Genomic DNA, 25961 nt, shown 5'->3' on the forward strand with positions numbered 1-25961 from the left:
ATGAGATGCATTGATTCTGTGAGTGGAGTGATGGGAATGAGTGTGTTTGAGATGGCGAGGTTGGCACAGGATAGAACGGCATTTAGGGCTCTTGTACATAGGGTCACTATGAGTCGCAAGTCACTTGATGGCACATAACAACAACAACAACAATAACAACAACAACTACAACCACAACATCTTTAGGTTGGCAGTGCAGCTCCTTACCACTAAGCCATCAGAGCTATTCCATAAGCCGCTACCAAACTGATTTTAAAATTGTTGTTTTAGGTGCCATGGAGTTGAGTGTGCCTCACAGTGACCCTAAGAATAGCAGACCCGAATTCCGACCTATCCTAAACCATCCTTATCCTCTCTGATACACATGAGGTCATTGCAGTGGTAGGTGACCAGTCTTAGGTTTTGTTGCTCATAGTGTCACTCTGAGTTGAACTTGACTCAGCTGCACCTCACAACAATACAACCACAATAGACTTAGCTTAGAGACTTCTACTGACCTAGTGGGCAAAGTGTTGTGCTGGTAACCTGAAGGCAAGAGGTTCACAGCCACCAGGTGTTCAGGGGAAGAAGGAGGTACAGTATTATCTCGTGCAATTAATGGCCTTTCAGAATTCAGTGGTAGGTCAGCTGGGAGTAGCTTTCCACTCAGCAGCAAAGAGATTAGTCAAGTCTCATCTTATTTCTTTCTAATTCTACACTGGGAACTAGGATACCTGAGGAATGTGATAATAAAGTCCATTACCAATAATATGATGCTAAACACTGTGACACCCATGTGTCAAATGCGATAACAGTTTCTCATGGTGGACAGTGTCTGGTGGAGCTTCCCAGTCAAAACAAGCCTGGAAGCAGGAGTGGCATCCACTTCCGAAATGGCTTGCCTCCAGAAACTCTATGAACAGTGCTCAGGCCTTTCATTCATAGGGTCGTTATGAGTCGTTCACAACTCGACGACACTTAACAACAATAACAACAACAAGAACAACAACAACAGAGAGAGCTACGTTGGCCTAGTGGACAGACAGTTATGCTACCAAGCCCAAGGTGGGTGATTTTAATCTGTGGCCCTCAAGTCTGGTTCAAATTGTTGTTGTTGTTTTTTTGTCAAATATTCTTCTAGGTGGTATAGCACTGGTCTGTGCATTGCTGTACAGAGGTTTAACTCATGCTTGCTGTGATGCTAAACACTGTGACACTGATGTGCCAAATGCAATAATGGTTACCCATGGTGGACAGTGTTTGGTGCAGCTTCCTGGTTAAAAACAAGCCTGGAAGCAGGAGTGGCATCCACTTCCGAAACGGCTTGCCTCTGGAAACTCTATGAACAGCCTCAGTCCTTTCATTCATAGGGTCATTATGAGTCATCTATGACTTGACAGCATTTAACAACAAACAACAATCAATACCATGCAGATGACACCACCTTGTTTGCTAGAAATAAAGGGAACTTGAAGCACTTCCTGAACATTAAAGACTGCAGCCTTCAGTATGAGTCATATATAGCAATATGAGGAAAAGAAAAATTGGCAACTGGACTAATAAACATCCTGATAAACAGGAAAAATTGAAATTGTCTAGGATTTCCTTTAACTTGGATACAAAATCAATACCTGTGGGAACACAATCAAGAAATCTCGTGTCATATTGCAGCGGGCAGGTTTAAAGTGCTGAAAAGCAAAAGTGCTGCTTTTGAGAGCTAAGCAGTGTCTGACCCAAGCATGGTGTTTGCAGTTGCTTCCTATGCTCGTGAGTGTTGGGCAATGAATAGGGAATACCTTCGAAGAGTCTTTGGGTTGTGGTGTTGATGTGGAACATGAAATCTACAGTGAACTGCCAAAAGAATAAACAAAGGTTTCTCAGGAGTACAGCCAGACTGCTCCTTAGTGGTGCAGAGGGCAAGACGTCATTTCACATACTTTGGACGTTGTATCGGGAGGGACAGTTCATGGGGAAAAAACCCCATCATGCTTATAAAGTAGCGGCACAATGAAAACGAGGAAGACTCTCAACTCAGTGGTTTCAGTGAGATGGATTAACAAATACAGTGGCTGCTACATGGGGCTCCCAGCACAGCAGCATTGGTGAGAATGGTCCACACTCCGGCTGTGCTCTACTCTGGTAGATTACTGTGAAGCTGAATTGACTGAGTGAACTCAACAATGATAACAAATTTCGTTGACTCATCACCATTTCCCAGGCACTGTGTGAAATTTTAATCTATTTTATTTCTTTTAATTCACAAGCCAACTTTCTTTTAATCCATAAGCCAAGTGCATTACTATTAATGCGTTATCGTTGGCAGAAACAGAGATTCTAGAAGGCTGACAGAGTTGTGTACGTCCCCTGGATCGGAATTTGAATCTTCCACCCAAAAAGTCCTTGGCCATCATCTTTTTAATTAAATTTGTGTATTTGACTGTGATTTGAGTGAAAGTTTATAAATCATATTGATCTGTCATTCAGTCACTCAGGCACATTTATTTGATAGCAAAGTCGGAGCTGACCCACCAGTGGCTTTTCGGAGGCAGTAAATCGCATGGGAAGAGATTGCACATCTTCTTCCTTCGGGGCATCTGATGAATTCGAACTACGGGCCTTTGTGCTTGCAGTGCAGCTTCTTATCACTAGACCAACAGAGCTTCCTATTTATAACATTAATTATATTTAATTAATATAATTAATTGATTACAATGTCTGATCAAACCTTTATTGTATATTACTTTTCCCATCACCCAAATAAATGTTTATTATCTATTAATTTCTACTACCCTCTCCCTTCCTTCCCAGCTCTGGCCAACTCAGCAACCCAATTCATTGCCATTGAGTTGGAACCAACTCACTGCTGACCCGTCAGAGTGGTTTCAGAGGCTGTAAATGTCATGAGAAGAGATTGCACATCTTTCTCCTCTAGTGGGTTTAAACTGTCAGAGCTTCCTCCATCCCTGGCAGTTATCCAGGAGTGATTGCCTCCACTGTTTTTAGCTATTTGACTGGCTCTGCTAAAGGGATTCATCTTGACTTGTAGCTGGATCAAGCCTTTTCGTAAGAGGGGCTTCCCTTGCCTGCTTCTTTTTCTTTTTTCTCTTACTCTGGGAAGCTCGGCTATGGAATAGAACAGACACAGGTTCAGATCCCAGCCTGTGTGACTTTGGACAAAGCATTCAATCTCATCTTTACCTCTTAAAAGTGATTATGAGTGTTGGAATACTCTTTTTAAGAGCTGGCAAGTTTTGGCTACATTAGGTGCTCAATAAAGGGTTATTTTTATTGTTATTACTGCTTGTCTCTTTTTTTAGGCTACTTAGTCTTCACAGTTACTTGGTATGTATCAGAGAGCTGGAAAATGACTAGGGAGGATAGAAGGAGAATTGATGCCTTTGAGCTGTGGTGCTGGAGAAGGGTATTGACTATACCATGGACTTCCAAGAAAACAAACAGATTCATCCTGGAGATGGTGAAACCATGCTGCTCCTTGGAGGCAAGGATTCTGAGGCTTCGTCTGACATGCTTTGGGCATGTTAGAAGGAGGGACCGGGAGAGGGACATCATGCTTGGTAGGGAGGACCCTGGATGAGATGCATTGATTCAGTGACTCGGTTAATGGGAGCAGGTGTGTCAGAGACAGTAAGGTTGGCTCAGTATAGAGCAGGATTCAGAGCTGTTGTATCTTCGCTATGAGTCGAAAGTGACTTGACGACACATAACAAGAGCAGTCTATCCTCTGTCTTCTCTGCCTGTATGAGCCCAGCCAGTTGCCCTGGAGTTGATTCTGACTCATGCTGCTCCTGTGAGTATCAGGCTAGCACCACGCTCCAGATAGTTTCAGTGGTTGACTTCTCAGAAACAGACAGCCAGAATTTTTCTTTCAATGCCCCTCTGGGTGAACCTGCACCTTCAACCTTCAGCTTATCCACTGAATGGGTTGATTGTTGACACCATTCAGGGACTCCGCTTTGTTCCTCCAACATCCCCCAAAGACAATTTTTCCCCCTTCAGTGCTTGCTTCCTCCTCACATTCTCCCCCCCCCCATTTTCATAACATATATAATGGACAAATCAGTTATTATCTCCTTTAAGTGTGTGTCATTTTTTTTCCTCCTCACATTCTTATCCTTCAGCCTGATTCAGCTCTGTGCCTGTCAACTTAGACATTAAGGAAGGATGGTTTGTCTTCTGCTGGGGCTACTGGCACCACGAACATTTTCCCTCTCCATTCTCTTTCTGAAGATGGCTCTGGTCTATAATATCCAAATCCCAAAACATCTCATAGACTTTCTGAGAGTCTGGCTGACAAAACACCTTGAATGGTACCCCAGTTGACGTTGTTGGTCCCTAAGGCTACCTACAAGTTGTGTGTTTCTGGCCTTACTTACCCACACTCAGCAAAGCCCCAGGCATGCTCCCGCATTCTGACTTTTTTTGAACAATCTGGGATCCCACAATTAACAAGACTCAGACTCTCATTATTCATTTCTCTCTTATTTTTTAAGGTATCAATACCAACCTGTTTATGACAAGATTTCCCTAATTAGAAGAGAACTTAGAGCAAGTCCTTTCTCTTTGGCGAGTAGCTGTGTCTTCATCTCTAAACTGATGCTCTCTCTGATGTCTTCTGCCTGCTTCCTAGGACAGACCTTAGACTCCAAGTGGCTTTTAAGGTTGTTGAGCTATTTAAACACTTGGAACCAGCTGTGGAAGCACAGGTTGGTTCAGCTCAAGGAGGCATTGGAGAAGTTATTGAATGGATAGGGTTGGGGGGCCAGGAGCCTGCAGACAAGCTGGCCCGGGGCATGTGAGGTCCTTATGGTTCACAGCAGGACACTAGAACTTTCCTAACTGCCTTCCTCATTGTCTCTTTGTTTCTCTTACCCAGGAAGTAGAATGCTGTTAACTAGGGCCATGCTGGTTGGTAACCATTTCCCACTTTAAAGTGTGTTTTTGTGCCCAGGAAGAGGAAATCCTCAAAATCCATCACTTCTGACTCCGGCCCCACTAGTTTGGCCACAACCATGAGTCTGTTCTCTGCTTCCATCCGCCCTCGTCGTGTCTGCTTTTTCTCGACCACAGCCTGTCTGGCCATCTTCAGGCGGCCATGAGCTTGGTTATTTTTGTTTGTAAGGACTTACTATCACCCAGCACCTTCTGCCAAGAAGGAGCTTCTTTGTCTGGGCAGTTAACAGGCTTGTGGTTACAAGGTGACAATGAAGAGTTTCAGTAGAGAGCACACACGGTGCCTTGGCTAGGCCCCTCGTCTTGTTAGAACTCTGTGACAGCCTTTTGAGAGCCAGCAATGTTGAGAGCATAGGTGTTGACATGGCTAGATGGTCACAACTGATGGGCATGTAGAAAGGACCTGCAGGCGTGTGAGCTCCGATTGGTGGAGCGTGAGTCAGTATATCTCTGTTTCTTAGTAAATGTCATTGGTTTATTCAGCATGGCTAGTTGATGGTCCGTCCATCCATCCATCCATCCATCCACCCATCCATCTAAATACATTCATCAATGTTCAACCATAGTAATAGTTGAGAACATTTCCAAGCCCTTTGCACTTGTCTTGCTCAGGTTTGAATTCCAGTTCTGCCAAGCACCACCTATGTCACCTTGGCTGAGTTTTTAAACTTTTCCTTGCTTCAGTTGTTCCTGCCATTAAATGGAGATGATCCTGAAAATAGTAGTGGTATCCACCTCATAGCATTGGTATGAGGATTCCAAAATTTAATACGTGTAAGTCTCTGTTAGGGACCGCTCCAAAGTACTGAAGAGCAATGGTGTCTCTCTGGAGACTAAGGTGCTTCTGAAACAGGCCATGGTCTTTGCAATCACTTGTTAATGCGTCAGAGAGTTGGACAATGACTAGGGAGGACAGAAGAATTGATGCCTTTGAGCTATGGTGCTGGAGAAGAGTATTGAGGGTACCATGGACTGCTAAGAATACAAACAAATTCCTCCTTGAGAAGGTTAAACTGGGCTGCTCCTTGGAGGCAAGGATTCTGAGGCTCCGTCTAACATACTTTGGACATTTTGTAAGGAGAGACCGGTCCTTAGAGAAGGACATCATGCTTGGGAGGGTGGAGGGACAGCGCAGGAGTGGAAGGCCCTCTATGAGGTGGATTGATTCAGTGATTGGGGTAATTGGGATGGGTGTATCAGAGATGGTGCGATTGGCACAGGACAGAGCAGGGTTTAGGGCTGTTGTACATAGGGTCACTATGAGTTGCAAGTGACTCGATGGCACATAACAACAACAAGAAGAAGGTGTGTTCAGTAGTGCTTGGCATAGAACCGTGGTTTACCTATGTGTTATGATTATTGTTGTGTCTATCCTTCTACTTATGATCTACCATTCCCTTTATTGCACCTCAGTATTTCTGTTTGCTTTTCTCTTAAAGTTGAGTCGAGTCATGTGATTCCTTTAGGCCACTGAGTGTTATCCCAAGTGACGTGTCTCTCTTTTATTCTGGAGCATTTATTTGTTGGAGACTCCCCAGAGCAGTGCTAGAGTTTTGACTGCTCCTCCAGTCTGATCTTGGACTTGTGGACATAATACGGGTCCCATAGGTGACATGGCATGGGTGTGTAGGAAGAGAGAGAACACACATTTTTTTACTTATTTTAGGATTGTTTGTACCTTCCGCCTAACACAGCTATCCTCTCTCACCTTCTGCCTCTGTCTCTCTTAGCTCCTGCCTGTCCCAGTCTGGCCATATAGTTCACAGGGTGTTACACTGTTAACACAAAGCCTGCCTCTCTCTGGCATTCTGAATCCACCAGCATCCCCTTCTGGGGGAACATGGATGATCTACTCCCATGCAATTTGCAGAGTCAAAAACTTTATGGAAATCCTGAAGGCGCATGGTTCAAAGCCACCAGATGATCTGTTGGAGAAGGAGGGGCAATCTCCAAGAGTGCCAGTAACAGATCTGATTTAATGGTATACACACACACACACACACACACACACAGAGAGAGAGAGAGAGAGAGAACCAACTTAATGAAAGTCAACCATGTATGAGTGGATTCCAACTTGCCAACAGTGAGCGAAGTCTGCAACAATATCACTCTCTGATTTATCCCCTCTCCCTTCCCTTTTTAACACCATTCTGAGCTACTGCATTGGATTTTATGTGTGTTGTTATTAGGTGTAGTCACGTGCATGATGACTGCTAGCGACTCTGAAGAGCAGACTGGAACCTTGCCCTCTGCTGCTTTCAGTCTGTGTGTAGTGCTCAGACGTGGGCTGAGAGACAAGCTCTGGTCCTAATGCTTTGACTTCACCTACTTCATCCATGATTCCCTGCCCTTTTGATAACCCTTCTCTTTTTTCCCACTACACTTGCAGACTTGTGTTTTCACACTTTCTCAAGAGAAAATGCTCTCTCCTGTTATTGTCAGGAGCGTGGGGTTCAGCTTTGAACTTTGCTTTCCTCTTCTTTCCTGTTTCTTCCGTTGAGTGCCTGCCCTTGTTGGAGAGCTCATGTTAGTGACCTACGTTCATTGACTATTAAACACTGGAAGCCTCTTCTCTGCTTTCACTGTTAGGTGCGCAGTTACTCTCCTCATTTATTGAAGACATCATGATCTGACTTAATCTTTTTGTCTATCTACCATAATTTTAGGGTGTTTCAGCACCCACAGAGGTGCACCTTTATTTTTTTTAAGAGGGGCACCTTTTAACAATCTACTAATATTTGATCTTCTTTACTCTAATTTGGATATTTTACATAGTTGTTGTTGTGTACCATTGAGTTGGAACCAATCCATAGTTGACCCTCTGGTGGGTTTTTAGAGGCAGTTAATAGCATGGGAGGTGATTGCCCATCCTTCTCCATTGAAGCAACTGGTGGATTTGAACCTTGTGCCTTTGGGATTGCAGTATAACTTCTTTCCAGTAGTCCACAGAACTCCCTTTTACATAGTTATAATGGAAGTCTTTTGGACACAAGAGTGTCATCCACTTCCTAAACAACATGCCTCCAGAAACTCTGTGAATTTTGATAAATGTTGACAGTTATAGTGGGGCTTCAGGCCTTTTGTTCATAAGGTCGCTATGAGCCATGCTCGATTCGAAGGCAATCAACAGGAGCAACAACAATAGAAATATAGAAAGCATCCAACAGACACATAAACATTAATATGTATGATAGGATATACTACTACAACACTACACCCAAGTTCATTGCCGTCGAGTCAGAACTGACCCTTTGCTGACCCTCCAGTGAGTATAACAGTCATGAAAAATGCCAACTCTAAAAAATAAAAAATAAAAAAATAGTCATGCCGTTTAGCAAGGTAGGAAAAAAGCAGGTTAAGGATTTCAGTGTTTATCTTCATATGTGCTGGTTTGTTTGCTGTTATTGTTATGTCCCATGGAGTCAGAATCAGCTCCTGGCTGAGCCTCCAGTGGATTTTCAGAGCTGGGAAAATGTGTGGGAGGAGGTTGGGGACTGCACATCCTTCTCCTGCAGAGCGGCTGGTCGTTTCGCAGCCTGCCTTTGTGTTGGCAGTGGAACCCCTCACCGCTAAGCCACTAGGAAAAAGGTAAAAGGATCTGTGATGGTCTTCTGTGTGCTTGTCATTGGGTGGTGAAGTTGAGTGTGTGTATATCTGCAGTGTTTATGCAGCTAAATAGACATCTGTGTTTTCCAGGGTTCCCCTCACCCTCATTGGGCAGGTTGTAATAAATGTTGCTTTTTAGCAGACTTAAAACCATAACCAAGGGTCAAGTGCTTTCTTGGGTACTTGCCAAGCTACTTTGCCCAATTCATTCTTCTATGTAGAAAAAGATTTCTTGTTTTTTCATTGAAGGCTTGGGTAGCAGTTTAGGCTCCCGTTTGACAGGTTCTATCCAAGCTGCTCAGTGACTTTGGTTCCGTTCTGCACGATGTGTGCACATCCTCATAATTTCTCTCCTGGCTGTTCTCCTTTACATTCTCATCATTATTTTAGAGTAATAGTTTTCTGTTTGGATTCAAATAGGTGAGTTTTCAAAACGAGCACAGTATTATGAGGTGAGCCATTGTCCATTGTGGTTTTGGTAAAAGTTTACAAAGCAAATGAATTCTTTATTCAACTATTCATCCACCTATTGTTTTATAAAGTGAGTTGTTGTTGTTGTTGTTGTTATGTGCTGTCGAGTCATTTGCGACTCATAGCAACCCTATGTACAACAGCCCTAAACCCTGCTCTATCCTGTGCCAATCACACTGCCTCTGAAACAGCCATCCCGATTACCCCAGTTACTGAATCAATCCACCTCATAGAGGGTCTTCTCCTCCTGCGCTGTCCCTCTTCTCTACCCAGCATGATGTCCCTCTCCAAAGACCTGTCTCTCCTTGCAACATGTCCAAAGTATGTCAGACGAAGCCCCAGAATCTTTGCCTCCAAGGAGTAGCCTGGTTTAACCCTCTCTAGGATGAATCTGTTTGTTTTCTTGGCAGTTACAATACCCGTAATGTATGCACTTCCCATACTTCCTCTCCACAATTGTCATTTCTCTTATCCCTAAACATATGGAACATATTGCAAATTTAAAAAGAAGCCGAGGTTTCTTTTTATAAATAGTCATTTGGTCCCTCGAACCTAATTTAATTGTATTTCAGATGAACATTTCCTGTGTGGTACAGCACTTTTCTGTAGGTAACTTAGGATTCCTGTGATACTAAACGGCGTGCCAGTGGTGCATCAGTTGCCGTAATGGTTACGCATGATTGACAATGTCTGGTAGAGCTCACAGATTAAGACAGGCTTGGAAGCAGGAGTGGCATTCACTTCCTAAACATGCCTGTGGAAATTCTATGAACTTAGAAAGAGGACAATGTTTATAGAACAGCGAGCGTTAGGGTCTTTTGTTAATAGGATCACCAACTCGATGACACTTAACAAAAACAACAGCAGCATATAAAGCCTGGCCCTTGTCTCCATTTTGGAGTTAGTGAAGTGGTGGACTTTGTACGATGGCACTCTTGTTTTGGTTGAGGATCTGTGTGGATTGTGTGGCTTTTTTACTATTTTTTCCTCTTTTTGCTCTACTGAAATAACATAGAGTTGCTGTGATGACGGACAGCTGGGCCATAGGAGGGTCAAACACCATTATTGGCAACCCACCATGAACAGTTTTTGTTGGAGCCCCCTGATTAATTCAGGACTGGCATCCCACTTCCTAAACTCCATGCCAATGGAAAGTCTAAAAACTTGGAGAAATGATGATAGTTATAGAAAGGCTTCAGGCCTTTGTTCATCTTTTTTTTAAATATGTATCGTTCCCTCATGTGTACTCAGTCTGTATGGTGGACAAATCATTAAAGATGTAAGACTTTATGAAGAAACATGTATCATCGAATAAGAGGAGGTTAAAGAAGCAGCAGAATACTCCCAGATGGGCGTTTTTGGATGGTGAGAGCCAATGAGAATGCATGATTATGGAGGAATTTGGAATGAAGGAACTCATGGAGTTTGGACCATGCTCTGGTTCTTAAATGGTCAGGCCTGTTTTTAATTGTTTTTGGTCAAACATTCTTCAAGGTTATATAGCCCTGGTCTGTCCACTTGCCATACAGAGGTAATTTGTGGCTGCTGTGAAACTGAACACTGTGACACTGATGTGTCAAGTGCGATAATGGTTACCCGGTGGACAGTGTTTGGTGGAGCTCCCTGATTAAAACAAGTTTGGAAGCAGGAGTGGCATCCACTTCCGTCATAGCTTGCTTCCGGAAACCCTATGAACCTGGAGAACTGACGAAAGTTACACAAGTATACAGGTCTTTCATTCATAGGGTCGCTATGAGTCTCCTGCGACTCAGTGGCACTTAATAACAACAGCAGCAACAACATTCCAAATTTGTGTGCTGCCCTTTTGCAGGATTTCATGCTAATCTTCACATATTGGTCCACTTTTAGTATATGTTCTGCAGAAACTAGTGCTACCCTATTGTTTGTGCTGATCTTATCCACAAGAAGTAAAGGGGTTTGGCAGGGTTTATTGTTGGTTTTCCTCTAATCTCCAGCCCCAGAGAGGAGAATGAGGCCTGAGCATCACTGAAGCCACTTGTGAAAGCGGTTGTCAAGTGTCTGCCCGTTGCATTAACACAAGAAAGGAGCTTCCACCCAAGAAAGCCCAGACATTTTGCAAGCTCTGGTCAGAAGGAAATTTCCCAGTGTGTGGCTTGGCTGGCGTCCCTTTTTGTGCCATTAGAAACCTTTCCAGTGCAATGTGTGAAAAGCCATCGGCCCCCTGCCCATGCCCTCCTGTGGCTGCACCACTGAAGGCTTTCAAGTGTGTGTAAATTGGGAGACAGCTGGATCCCGCGTCTCCCTGTGACATTTGCGGAAATAAATGGCTGTTAATAAGTGGCATGATTCCCTAGGTTTCCGTGATAAAGATGTACCTGTGACTGGGAGCCCCTGAGAGGATATCTTGGGTGATGACTTCAGCACTAACTTTAATTGGTGGTAGACAGATGTGTTGAGAGAGCTTCAGTTCTTTTGTTTCCATGAGAATGCTATGCAACAGCACCTTCCTTGCTGTGCCTTGTGTCCTGGCCTTGGAGGACGGAAAATCTTCCTTGCTTCAGGACGCAGCATCAGCTAATTGCGTGGATTGAAATGTTTTAAGGTCATGAGCAATTTTTTGTTCTTTTCTTCACTGATTTGAGACCCTTATTTTGCAAAGCGCCAGAGCTGTTAACTCCAAGGATGATCATGTTGTTCTTAGGACAATATTAGTCCTGTTGTTGTTGTTGATTGCCTTTGAGTCAAGCACAACTCATAGCGACACCGTGAACATAAAAGGCCTGAAGCCTTTCTATAACTATCCACATTTATCTAAGTTCATAGTTTCCGGAGGCATGGGGTTTAGGAAGTGGATGCCACTCCTGCTTCCAAATATTAGTCCTGCTCCATATTAAAAAAAACCAACACCCACCCAAACCACCAAACCCACGTTGAAGTATACAGTACCTTTGCATTGTGATTTTTTTTTAAACCATAAGCTTATTAAACAAGAATACTTGAAGGGAAAGTACCAAGGATTCATTTGTTTCAGAGTCATTTACTCCTACTTAACCACATTGTTCTATGTGTAACATCCATCTGGACAAAAGTTATGAAATTGCCTTTGATTTTATAATGATAGATGAAAAAGGTTAAAATTCTCCATTTGAACAAGATTAGCACAAGGATTTTCTTTCTTCCTGTTGTATTTCTGTTAAACAGTGAGAACAAAATAACTTGCTGGGATAAAGGCAAGAGTGGAATGAGCACGCCACTAGTGGAGAAAGAGACGCTCATAGAACCAGCATATTCCCCACCCCTATCTCCGCTGATGTTGGCTATGGTGTGATATTTGCCAATTAGTCAAAACAGAAAGGATAAAATTCAGTATGCTTATGCACATGCACTGGGCTTCATGTACAGTGAAGAAAAGGTAAATGGGAGATGAAAAAGCAGAGAAAACTGTACTGGAGTAGGATGTGGTGGAACCAAACTGTGCTTTTCTAATTGAGAATGTATTCCGGTCCATAGGAATAGAATTCTGGAGTGAAGAGGGCTCTCTTTTTAGAAGATACTTCCTGTCTGCTGCAGGAACACATCAATTGTATCTTCAGCTTCTATTTCCAACAGTGCAGAGCGTCTGTTTTATTGATTGGCTGTCCACTAACTCAGGAACTCAACTGCCTCATTGACAAACCCCGTCATTCACAATCAGCAGTACATCTGAACCTTGCCCATTTCTGCATCATCCTTCTGATCCTGATAGGCCATTCACAAAAGGCTATGCCTCTTAAACTGTACCACAAAACCATCCTGCCTCACACGCTTCAAATGAATATTGATTGTTATTCTCTTTCTTGATTCCTTCCTTAAGTTATTCTGTGGCTATTTCATTAAAGAAAACCCCAAGATGCCTGAGTGTCCTCTGTGGCCACTTTACAAAGAGGTACCAGGTCTGCACTGAACAAACACACAAGCAGCATCACAAAAAGGCAGCAGTGCAATGCAATTGTTTTACATTCAAAACTCTTTCAGTTATCTGGCCCTCATACACAGACTGTGTGATTAGGCAAGTTGTGTTACTTACGATACATTGATTGACTGCCCACTGATATATTTTTCTATTCTTATGGGACTAGGGAAGATAGAAGGAGAATTGATGCCTTTGAGCTATGGTTCTGGAGAAGAGTATTGAATATACAATGGACTGTCGGGAGAACACACAGATTCATCCTGAAGAGGTGAAACCAGCCTGCTCCTTGGAGGCAAGGATTCTGAAGCTCCATCCCATATACTATGGGCATATTGTATGCCAGTCCTTGGAGAGGGACATCATGCTTGGAAGGGTGGAGGGACAGTGCAAGAGAGGAAGATCCTCGATGAGATGAATTTATTCAGTGACTGGAGTAATGGGGGTTGATGTGTCAGAGACAATAAGGTTGACACAGGATAGAGAAGGTTTCATGGCTATTCTACATAGGGTTGCTATGAGTTGCAAGTGACTAGATGGCATATAACAACAGCAGCAGCATGGGAGCTTCATACATTGTAAAGGGATATATTGGAACCATTTTTTTTTCCAGAGGAGGAAATAATGACTTAGAGATGAAGTGAATTCTTAGATTTAAAATTGTCAGCATCAGAAAGTGACTGTTAGCCAAGTAAAGTGTCCTTTTTTAAAAAAAATTTTTTTATTGGTTTTCATATAATAATTACTTTGTTTCAGTCATATACATTGTGCTTTATACAATCTTTCATTTACATTGTGTTTCATGAAATCATTCTTATATATTCTATTCACGTTATTTTTGATTGGTTTGCTTACAAAGTTTATGTACATTGTGTTTGACACTATTCTCCATTCACATTGTCTTTCATACAATCAGCCTCATGCATTAGGTTTTGTAAAATTAATCACCTTTGGACTTTGCCTATCATTTCTTTTCACCTAGATCCTTCTCATTTGCTTTCCTCCTCCCTCCACCCACCAAACTGTGCAGCCCTGTGGTTTCACCCCCACCTATCCTCACCTCTCTGCCCCCCTGCCCGAGTTCCTGTACATGTTTTACTAGTCTTTTATAATTTATTAGCCAAGTCTTCTTATCTCAGCCTGGAATATTCTATCTCCATTATTCCACATGAGTGGAACCAGCTTGTAAAATGGATATAAATCAGTTATCATCCTTATAATAGTTTTGGAAGTCCTCACCTCTTGATTAGTTAACAGGACAAATTTGGATCAGCTGGTGTACTAGTCCTTGACATACAGAAATGATGGGGCAGAGAGCGATGGAAGCTCATGTTCAACCACCTCTCCAACCTACTGAAGCCCTCTTCTTTCCTTCACATAGAAAGTAAATTCAGATGAAGAGGAAAGAAAAGTTACAAGGAGACATGAGATGGAGAGGCTGGAGGAGCAGAATGAAGCTTGAGGAGTAGAAGCAAGAAGCTAGTATCTTTGCAGGACTTGGGTGAATGGAGTGTGCTGGACATGGCAGTCTTTGCCAGCAGTATGACGGGAATGCTGGCAAGCACTGCCCTTAGGCTGGTTTGACATTAATCATAGAAGGAGAATTCAGGAGAGTCAGGCTTGGATTACGTGTTATCTGATTTCTCAGCAGTGGTCTTCAGTGGCTCAGAGTGTTCCAGGTTTAGTCCCCTGAGCAATCCAGTGACTGCAAGCTCTGATTTATGATTAATGCAGAACAATATGAACACCACAGAAAAAAGAAAGGAGAAAAATCATCCTGTCCCAAGGCTGATGATGTTACCACTTGTGTGTCATCTCAGTATTGGTCTGTGCATATAAGTACATGCAGTTATTGTGGTTATTTAAAAAAAAAAAATCTCATGCCATGATATCAATTTAGTCTTTCTTTTTAATTAAGATACATGATGTAAAAAAAAAAGATACATGATGTAAACATTTTACCTTATTACGTTTTTCTCTACACATTGATTTTTTTAATGATTGTTGAGATTGTCATTGCATTGATAGAGCAAAAATTTACTGAAACAACCCAGGCTCTCCCTACCACCATCATTTGCCATCTTGGGTTATTTTCTGTTTGCTGTTGTTTGAAGTAGCACCTCTGTGTATTGATCTTTATGATAAAGATGTTTCTGATTGTTAAACTGTTTCCCAGTATTTTATTTATTCTAGCTTTATTACTTTTTATTACATTATTGGATTGTTGTTGTTATGTGCCATTGAGTTGCTTGTGACTCATAGCGACCCTATGTACAACAGCCCTAAACTCTGCTCTGTCCTGTGCCAATTGCACTGTCTCCGACACTCCCATCCCAATTATCCCAGTCACTTAATCAATCCACCTCATAGAGGGCCTTCCCCTCCTGTGCTGTCCCTCCACTCTACCAAGCATGATGTCCCTCTGCAAGGACTGGTCCTTCCTTACAGCATGTCCAAAATATGTTAGACAGAGCCTTAAAATCCTTGCCTCCAAGGAGCAGCCCGGTTTAACCCTTTCCAGGATGAATCTGTTTGTTTTCTTGGCAGTCCATTGTACCCTCAATACTCCTCTCCAGCACCACAGCTCAAAGCATCAATTCTCTTTCTATCCTCCTTAGCCATTGTCCAACTCTCTGATGCATAACAAGTAATAGCAAAGAACATTATTGGATTACATTTGTTTATATTATTTTATTTAGAATCTTTGCTTTTATAGTGATCAATAAGATTTATCTGTAATTTACGTCTTATGTTTGCTATTCTTTACAAATTTTGCTGTTTTGATCAAATCATCTGGGAATTGCAACAATGAAAGACTCTTTTTAAAGAGAAAAGTGAACTGAGGGAGGGAGTAGGGAGGTAAATGTGCAACAACAATGAATGAATGGAAATCTAACTTTTCTGTAAGCTTTCATTAAAATATCAACTTAAGAAGTTTTTTAAAAAACAACCAAACCCATCTGGAAACCTTCCATCTCTCTTTTTTTAAAAATTTTTATTAGTTTGCATACAATAATCTGTTTACATTGTGTTTTATTCATGTACATTGTGTTTGTTTTTTTCACTCCCTCCCTGTGACCCTGTGATTTTCCCCCCACCCACTCTCAACTTTTCTGTCCCCTCCTCTTTTCCTCTTTGGAGAGCGTTCATGTCTTACTGGTTATCCTTCTGATTTTATGATGATGGTCTTCTGCAGTATTTATCCTTACACACCGAGTTAGTTTATTCAGCATGATGTTGTTAAGTACGCTGAGTACTTGTGGTGGTCCAGTGCACAACAGAGCGAAACGTGGCCTCATCCTGCCCCACCCTCGGTCTGCTCATTCTTGCAGCCAGTGTGTTGCTCCAGCTCATTGAGGGTCTTGCTTGCTTTGGCTGACCTTCTGTTTAACGCTTAAACTCACTGCTGTCAATTAGATTGGGACTTATAGGCGCCCTGTGGAGGACACTGCCTGTCTTTTCCTCTTGTAGTGGCTGGCTGGTGGTTTCGAATCTCTGGACAGTGTAACACGTAATTCACTATACTGCAAAAACTCCTCATGTAATGCTTCCACACCAAAAATTAAACTTGGACACTGAGTTGACTCCAACCCTCGATCCCCCCTCATTGGGTTTCTGACATTTTTAGTGGAGGAGACCAGCCTTCTCGTGGATTTGAACTGCTGACCTGTCTGTAAACAGCCCCTTACTTTCTGCACTGTGACGTCAGATTGTTTTCTGTTTTGTTTTTTCCCCCCAACTTAATTTCATGGTCATTATTAGTAAATTTAAAAATGTAACTGATATTTCTTCAAGAATAAGCATTTAATTGAGTTTCTTGTTTAAAGCATAGGATTATTATTCTTTAGTGATTTGAAACATTGCCGTACCATCTGTAATTCTCTTCCTTTTCTTATTCCTACTAAGAGGTATTTATTTTTGTTTAAAAAATTTATTCTTGATGAGCTTAGCCAGAGCTTTACTTCTCTTTTAAATAATCACTCTTTAAATATAATTCTTCAGTTCTGTTTTCTCTAGTTCATGATACCTTAATTTCTCCTTTAGTTTTCAGTTTTATTACTTCTCCCTATTTTCTTGAATTAAATGCCCCATCTACTGATTTTTCAGAGATTGGATTATATGTTAGGCTTCCATTACACTTACGATTTTTTTCATCATGTCTTTGTACTTGTAATAAATTTTGCTTTACTTGTTTTGAATGCATTTCTGTGAAAGAGATACCAGTTTTATGAGTCTTCAGTCCTCATTGTGAAATTGGACATAGCCAAGCTCCAACCCTGGCATGCCAGACACGTGGCAAGTGCATCAACACTGGGTTTGTTATTATGCGGATGTCATTTAAAAATGTTATCTATCTTTGTCCTGGGCAGAATTTCAGTGCTTTGAATTTTGTCTGGTATACTTCTTTCGACCTAAGGCACAACTTTCCTTATTTCTTTATTTTCGTTGCGTGTCATTTTATTTTCAGCAACAATCTTGTGAAACATCTATATATGGGTTTTGATTTTTCTTTTCAATTTATAAGTCTGTCTTTCCATTATTTTTGAAAAAATTTATTTTATATTGGTTTGCTTACAAAGTTTGTATACATTGTGTTTCACACTATTCTTCATTCTCATTGGATTTCATAGTCATCCTCATTTGTTCTGTTTTATAAAATTGATCATGATTGGACTAGGCCCATGATCACCCTGTTTTTTCAGGTCCCCACCAGAAATTTACCATTTCCTTTACCTTCTCCCTCCACCCACCAAATTGTACAACCCTGTGATGTCCCCTTACTCATCCTCACCCCTCTCCTCCCACCCTTTCCCCCTTTGGATTCCCATACATGCTTTACTAGTTTTCCTTTTATTTTTACAATATTCTTCTTTTTATTGTGGTAAAAAGACACAATGAAATATGTACCAGTGCAACAGTTTTACATGTATGAATTCTGTGACATTGGCTACAGTCTTCCTCTTGTGAGCATGGTCCTTGTCCAGGTCATTCCACCGCCATCATTACTAGAAACTCAATGCCTAGCCCCCTCAACCCCCAACCCCAAGCAAGAATTCCCTTTCCCTGTGTCCCCTATATCACTTGTTAGGTACCCTTGCTACCTGATGGATAGTGACCCTGGGGACAACAGAATCAAACTGTGCCCAATCTTGCACTATTCTCACAATCTCCGGTGTGCTTTAAAAGCCCATCATTGTAGTTATTGAATCTGGTAACCATTCATAAACTTTGGCTTCTCCTATTTGCTGATCTCATGTAAGTCAAATGTCCTGAGTTATGCAGATGACACAACCTTGTTTGCCAAAACGGAGGAGGACCTGAAGTGTTTGCTGTTAAGGACGGCAGTCTTCAGTGTGGATTGAATCTCAACAGTAAGGAAACTAAGTAAAGATTCTCACCACTGAGCTAATTGGCAGCACCATAATAAATGGAGAAGAGATTGAGACTGTTAACAGTTTTAGCTTGGTTGGCTCCACAATCAACACTGTTGGCGCCAGCAGTCAGGAAATCAAAAGACGAATTGCATTGGGAAAATCTACTGTCAGGGACCTCTCCAGAGTGCTAAAGAGCAATGATGTCGGTCTAGATTAAGGTGCACCTGACCCAGGTTATGGTCTTTGTGATTACTTGCTATGCATCTAAAAGCTGGACAACGACTAAGGATGACAGAAGAAGAATTGATGCCTTTGAATTGTGGTGCTGGAGAAGAGTCTTGAACATACCATGGACTACCAAGAAAACAAAGTCTGTCCTGGAGATGATGAAACCAAGTTTCTCCTTGGAGGCTAGGATTTTGAAGCTATGTCTCACAAACTTTGGACATGTCACCAGGAAGGACCATTAATTGGATAAAGAATATTATCTTTGGAAGGGTGGAGAGACAGCATGGGAGAAGACGACCCTGGAAGAGATGGATTGGCACAGTAACTAAGATAATTGGGGTAGGGTATTGGAGAGAGTGAGATTGGCTCAGGATAGAGCAGGGTTTAGCATACTGTTTTCAAAGGTCAGCCATCTTGTAGCATTTATCAAAACTGCACTTCTCTTTTTCAATACACATTGAGTAAAATAGTGCATAAGATATTCTCTTCTATGCACTGTTTTATTCTTTGTGTATTGATTGATTGCCCTCACTGTAGCATATTTTTATTGACTACAATGTTAAGAAGTGTGTGCACCATATTTTGTCCCTTTGTCACTGATAGAAAGTTTGATTGTTTCCATCTCTCCTCTTGTGAATAGTCTTTTTCTTTTAATCAGTCATTGCTGTCAAATAGGAACCAATTCATACTTGAACCTCCTTGAGGTTTTCAGAAGGTGTAAATCTCGTGGGAGGAGATTACCCATCATTCTCTTGGGGAGCAGCTGGTGGATTTGAACTGCCAGAGAGGCCTCCTTTTGGGTTAACAGTGCAGCTCCCTACCATGCACCAGAGCTCCTTTGTCTCTTAATAGGTGAATCCAGTCCAGTCACACTTTTTGCAACACAAGGCATTTGGCAAATTTTTACTTCTTTTCTTTTCCAGTTTGCCTTTCAGCCTTGGAAAAAATTTTCGAACCATAGCAGCATTATTGTTGTTGTGCAATGTAGAGGTGGAACTGACCCATAGCTGACACTGTGGTGGGTTTTCAGAGGCTGTTAATTACACAGGAGACTGTCCATCCTTTCATGGAGCAGCTGATGGCCTCGAATGGCATGTCTTTGAGATTGCAGCACAGCTTCTTGCCACTAGGCCACCAGAGATCCTTATAATGTCATTAAAATGTTAAAATATTTTTAAATTGGTTTTTCTTTTGTTTTTGTTTATTTGTTTACAAAGTTCATATTGATTGTGTTTCACACTATTCTTCATTCACATTGTGTTTTATACAATCATTCTCATGCATTATGGTTTTTTTAAAAATTTTTATTATTTTTGTGTGTGTACTGTCAAACTGGATCTAACTGGTACAGGAGGAGATTGTCCCTCCTTCTCCAGCAGAGCATCTAGTGCATTCGAACTGCTCACCTCTGGAATTGCAGTGCAGCTTTTTTCCATTAGGCCACTGGAACTCCCTATATTATGTTTTATAAAATTAGTCACCATTAGACCTTTCCCATCAATTTCAGATGCATTATACTTGGCATTATTTCAAACTATATAAGATGCTTGGGATGCTACTTCTAGCATTTACGTGTTTCGTATTTCACTGTGACAATTTGGGAACCCCTTTCCCCTCTTGTTAATTGGTTACTTCACATGGTGACTGCCTGTGGAGCATCTGCTGCACCCAGGCAGTGAGCTAGGAGCTGAGGGAAAGTGGATAATGCAGACCTAGTCCAAGTGTTCACCTGCATTTAGGCGATGAGCTTGAAAGCCTGCATCTAGGTGATGCGTGAAACAGAGGAAAACAGGTGAGGAAAGTGACTGAAAATCAAAACAGGTGTGGAGAAAGCCAGTAAGGAGCCCAAGGAGAAGCAGCACGGAGAGAGTGCTGATTCAGGGTGGTGTGTGTTTCCTGTGGAGGTCACGTTTATGGTAATATCTCAGAGAAGAGATGGAATGAGCTACGTGAAGGGAGGAGGAGGAGCATTCTCGGTAGAAGGACTAATATGTGGAAAGGCCCCCAAGCCAACCCAGCCCAGCCTGCTTCTGCTGAGGTGATTGTCATTGAGAGTCATCCTCTGTCACAGCCCTGATGGCTTAGTGGTAAAGAGTTGCACTGCCAACCCAAAGGCAGGTGACTGGAATCCACCAGCTGCTCCTTGGGACAAAGCTGAACAGTCTTCTCCCGGGCAATTTAAAGCCTCTGAAAACCCACTGGAGGGTCTTGTAGGAGGTGTTCTGACTTGATGGCAACAATATTGTTCCTCACTGGTGCAGGTCAAAGCAAGGTTCTGAACTTGCTCTTGGAACAAGGTTGTTCATACAGTTATGAGTCGTAGTCACCCTGATGGCACACAAGAACAACAGCAACTCTGAAGGAAGCACAATGGTGGTTGTGCAAGTGACCATCACTAACCTGAAGTCCAGAAATTTGAACCTGCCATCAGGCTGGTATTGTAAAGTCGACCACCGTGGAAACATAGACTTTCTTTTGTAAGGGCGCTGTGAGTCATCAGTGGATGTGGGTTTTGTTTTTGTAGTGTTCCAAGAAGTTCCTGGGTGGTATAAATGGCTAAGTGTTTGCCTGAAAGGTTGGCAGGTTGAACCCAGCCAGAGGCAACTCCGAAGTAAGACCTAGTGGTTTGTTTCCCAAAGATTACAACTTGGAAAATCTTGTGCAGTTGAATCGGATTGAGAAATTATGGTGCATTCACATGATGGAATACTACGCAGCACAAAGGAGCAACGATTTTGTAAATCACTATCTAACTTGAGAGGGACTGGAGAGCATTATGCTGAGTGAACTAACTCAGTCCTATAAGGACAAATACTGTATGAGACCATTATTGTAGAACGTGTATTAGGATCCAAGGGGAGTGAGGAGCAAAGGGGTGAGGATGGGTGGAGAAGGAGGGAGTGGTTAATCATAGGGTCACACAATTTGATGGGTGGAGGGAGGGGTGGGTAAAGGATCTGGTGTGAAAAACAATGCATACGAACTTTATAAGTAAACCAGTATTACAAAAATTATTAAAAAAAAGAAAATCTTGTGCAGTGGAGTCATAGTGTGGAACACATGGGATCCTCAGATGTTAGCATTGACTTGGTGGAAACATTTTTTTCTTTTGTGATTGTTCCTTTTAAGTTTTTAATATACCCATCATTTAGCTTTTGAATGAAAGGAATACCCCAAACCATAGCTAATCTCTTGTCTAAGCCAGATGAAAGGCTGACAAGAGCTTCTGAAGGCCAGGAGAAAGGTTCACCCGTTCAGCCAGCGATCCTACAAAGGCTTGTGGAAGGCCTGCTCTGTGCCAGGTCTGGTGCCACACGCTGACCCTACCAATACTACAAGGATCTTGTGGAGCCTGGAGCCTGATTGTGTGAATGGGCCGAAGGGCCCATGAGGCTAGAGCTCGGTGTTTCTGTTGGAGTGCGGTGGCCCAGGGAGGTGGGTGGGGGTAGGCAGTGTGATGTGCTTTGCAAAATGCTGGGCCAGGAAGGGGGTGGCAGGATAGAGCTGAGAGCAACTTCTGCCAGATGGCTTCATGCTTCCCCCCGAAGGAAGTGGGGACTCGGTGCTGCGATACCCAAAAACAGCGCTTCCTGTGGGTTTGCAAGGGCATTTTGCACCTAGAAACTACACAGCTCTCTGATGTGGAAAAGGATTTTTTTTTATTTTTTAAATTTTGTAAAGGATAATCAGTCCAGCTTAACAGCATGGTAGAGGGTGCCCGGGGTGAAGTTAAAGGACCTGTTGCAGGAGCTGAAGTCCCAGTCAAATGCATCTGTGTCTTGGGGTGGGCTCTCCCAGGTACTGGCTGTTGATGCAGCTAGCTCTCCTTTACCTCGGAGTTAATATCCTCCAGTTCCTGTAATTGTCCCGTTTTGTGCAGTTGACCAGGTTCTGATAAATACACCCAGCCTGACTTGAGATTTATCTCCTTGACTCCTAATGTCTTCAATGGTGAATGGAGAAAGCATTGGTCCATGTAGCCTTTCAGGACTCTTGTCTGTCTTTAACATTCAGCCATCTATTTATTAATTCACTTGCCCATTTTCCCATTGATAGTCTACTGGGTACCAAACATTATACTGTTGTTGGATGCCATAGAGTCTATTCCAGTTCCTAGTGACCAAGTATGGCAGAGTGTAACTTCCAGATATAATTCCTTAGTGGTAAAAGAATTATACTGCCAACACAAAGGTACATGGTTCAAATCCACCATTGCTCCATGATACAAAGATGGGCGTTCTCCTCCTGTGGGACTTACTGCCTCTGAAAACCAACTGGAGGGTCACCTGTGGTTCTGTTCCAACTCACTGGTACACCATCACCACCTAACAGTCTACAGAAGCAACTCACCAGCACTTTTCTCCCATGGAGCGACTGACTGGTGGGCTCAAACCACGGACTTTCAGTTAGCAGGAAGGTATGTAACCATTGCATACCTTGCCTCAGAGTTATCCTACGTGACCAAATTAGACATGATCTTATCTCACAGACTTTGCTGTGTAATAGGGAGACAGATAAACAGTTTCACAGACAAGAATGTGACTGTAGTATATAATTGCTGTAAAGGAAATAGGGTGGGTGAGAAGATGTATTAAGATGATCTGTCTTATTCTGAAATTTAGAGTTTTCTTCGACAAGAAAGCTGTTGTTAGATACCATCAAGTTGGCCCATAGTAACATTATGCGGAGTGAAATATCTCAGTCACAAAAGGACAAATACCGCCTAGTCCCACTGTTGTAAAACAGGACTGACATCGGGGCTGGGGGGACCTTAAGAAAGGAGGGGCTAAATCAGAGCTCTGGTGGCTGAGTGGCAAGAAGTTGAACCGCAATCCCAGAGGTGTGCAATTCAAATCCATCAAATGCTCTGCTGGAGAAGGAGGGACAGTCTTCTCCTGTACAGTCAGATCTGATTTGATGGCGCACACACACACACAAAATAATAAAAATTAAAAATTTTAAAAAAAAAGGAAAAGAGGGGATAAATAATGTATACTACATTGAAACAGATGAGGGAGAGAACTGTTTAAAAGGAATATATGATTAGGTATTTTCATGACAAGAGTCCAGAATAAGAGCTGCATAGTAATGTGGACCGGGGAGCGGGGTGGTGGGGATTGTGTAACAATGAAAGAATTTTTTTTCTCTTCAAAAAGAAAAGGGAACTGAGAGGGAGGGGTGGGATTGGGAGGAAAGTGTGCAACAATGTATGAATGGAAATTTAAAGTCTCTATAGTGACCCTATGAACACCAGACTGGAACTGTGCCCTGTCTTGTGCCATTGTCATGGACTCTGCCATGTTCAAGCCCATTGTTATAGTATTAGTCCGTTTTGCTGAGGGTCTTTCTGTCTTTCCCAGTTTTAGGTCTCATTGCAGTGATTGGCCTCTCGTGACACTATGCTCCAAGTATGTGAGACAAACTTGAAATAAGAATCAAGTGAAAATCTGCAGAAAGGCATTATAGGAAGAGGACACAGCCACAGCCTATGCAAAGGCCCTGAGATAGGAAGGCACACAGCCACATTAAGGAAGTAAATATTTTTCTTAATGATTAATGGAAGATTTGTTTAAGCAATAATACATCATCATCTCCATCGGAATTAATAGGAGATGTTAAATGGTTGTTCCCATTTTCCTTCCTGGATAAGTTTTTCTTTCCTGTCTCTCTCTGTTTGGAAAACATCATACCAGAAGAAGAGGGGCCCAAGGCCAAACACAGCTGCTATGAGGGAGAGCTTGGGAGTGGGGCTGAAATTGGGACACACGTTCGCAGAGCTTGCATAGGTCCATCGAGTCAAGGCAGTATCTTCAATGATCATCTGCCGGTTGGGGTCATTGAGCCGAAGCAGATACTCCCAATTAAGCCGGAATCTAATGGCCAGCCGCTCGGTTTGAGCCAGCCGGCTCTCTGGAGATATGCCGTATTCGGCTGGGTCGAGGGTAGCAGGTAGGGTGACCAGGCGCGGTGGCTTGTACTTTGGGAACGACATCTTGGTGACCAGGCTGCAAGTGTGCCTGCACCAGAAGTTAATATTCTTAATGTAATAATAATAAAGTTTTTAACAAGAGCCTGTGGTTTGGTGAAAGCCTACCGGGGTGGAGGGTCAGGGAAAGAGGAGTCCCTCAATGAGATGAAGTGACACAGCGACTACAGCAGTGGACTTGAGCAAAACAGAGGTCATGATGCTGGTGCAGGAGGGGCCAAGGTTCAACTCTTGTGTTCCTAGGGTTGCTAGGAGTCACGGTCAAGCTGACGGCATCTGACAGCAGCAGCTGTTTTCAGGCACTGTATAATTCATGTCTGCATGATCTCGACGAGGTCATTTTTTTAACCTCTGTTCCTTTGTTTGCGTCTCTGTCCAGTGAGGGGTGATAATGGTTATACCTACTTCCTTGGATTGCACTGAAAATCTAATGATGATAATGTCTGTAACATTCTTAATACATGGCTGGCCCATCCTATGTTCCCAGAAGGCAGTACTTGTTCCTGTAATTTTTCTGAATGGTGTTGGTTAAGAGCTTTACTTTGGGACTCAAGACTTGATCTTGGTCTCAGTGTGTGTGTGAAGGGGAATCTCATCACTTGGTCTCATCAATTTCCACAGGTGTAAGAGACCACCAATGAGTCAGTTTCTTCATCTCCTCTTAAGGCAGTAAGGGGGTGGCGATGTTAGCTAGTGACATCAGTGATTGGCTGTTGGCATTTGTAACACTGACTGGCATCACAGAGTGTCCACAAGAGGAGAAATGAGGAAACAACCCAACTGTCCATCAACAGATGACGGGTTAGACACAGTGGTCCATCCATACGTGAGGTTTTATCCAGCCTCAAGAGAAATGAAGCTGTGCTAATATTAATATGTAGGACACACATGACCTTTGAAAACGTTCTGCTGAGTGAATTAAGTCAGACACAAAAGGACAAATAGTACATGATCCACTTCCAGGACATTTCTAGAATAAAGACCAAAGTTTACGGGGGATTCCTAAGGCCTTGGAGGGGGAGAAGGGGAATGTGGTGCTATTGCACAAAAGGGACTGAGTTTCTGTTTGTGCTGTGTGAGTTTTTGAGGTGAGAGTGGTGTTGTCTGTCCAAAATGATGAATGTAAGTAGTGAATGTCACTGAATTGAATGCAAAAAAAATAGCTCCATTGACTTCTTAGTTTTGGTTTTATGTTTACCACAAGATAATGTTTTAAAAAGAAAAAAAGATTGTTTTTTATAAGCGTGGCTAAGGATTGCAGGTTTTCTCACTGATTTCTAAAAACAGTGATATCTGATTTTATCTGTTCTTCATTTTCCCTATGCCCCAATCCTAGTCTTTCTTTACCTATACACTCCTTGGTAGAGTTTCTCTGCTGAAAGAGGAACCTATATTCCCCCACCACTTTATATAT

At 42.4% G+C, this 25961-nt stretch overlaps 1 protein-coding gene and 1 pseudogene across 2 annotated transcripts in view; one reads left to right on the top strand and one right to left on the bottom strand.

Moving 5' to 3' along the window:
- PRKCB (protein kinase C, beta) overlaps positions 1-25961 on the top strand; it is a 553123-nt gene that overhangs the window by 82067 nt on the left and 445095 nt on the right. The gene's annotated exons all lie outside the window — the stretch shown is intronic.
- Positions 24164-24553, bottom strand: LOC102856853 (annotated as a pseudogene).

Source organism: Elephantulus edwardii, unplaced genomic scaffold, assembly GCF_000299155.1.
Source record: "Elephantulus edwardii isolate Elephantulus edwardi_28Jun2011 unplaced genomic scaffold, EleEdw1.0 scaffold00361, whole genome shotgun sequence".
In the NCBI taxonomy this organism is placed as follows: domain Eukaryota; kingdom Metazoa; phylum Chordata; class Mammalia; order Macroscelidea; family Macroscelididae; genus Elephantulus; species Elephantulus edwardii.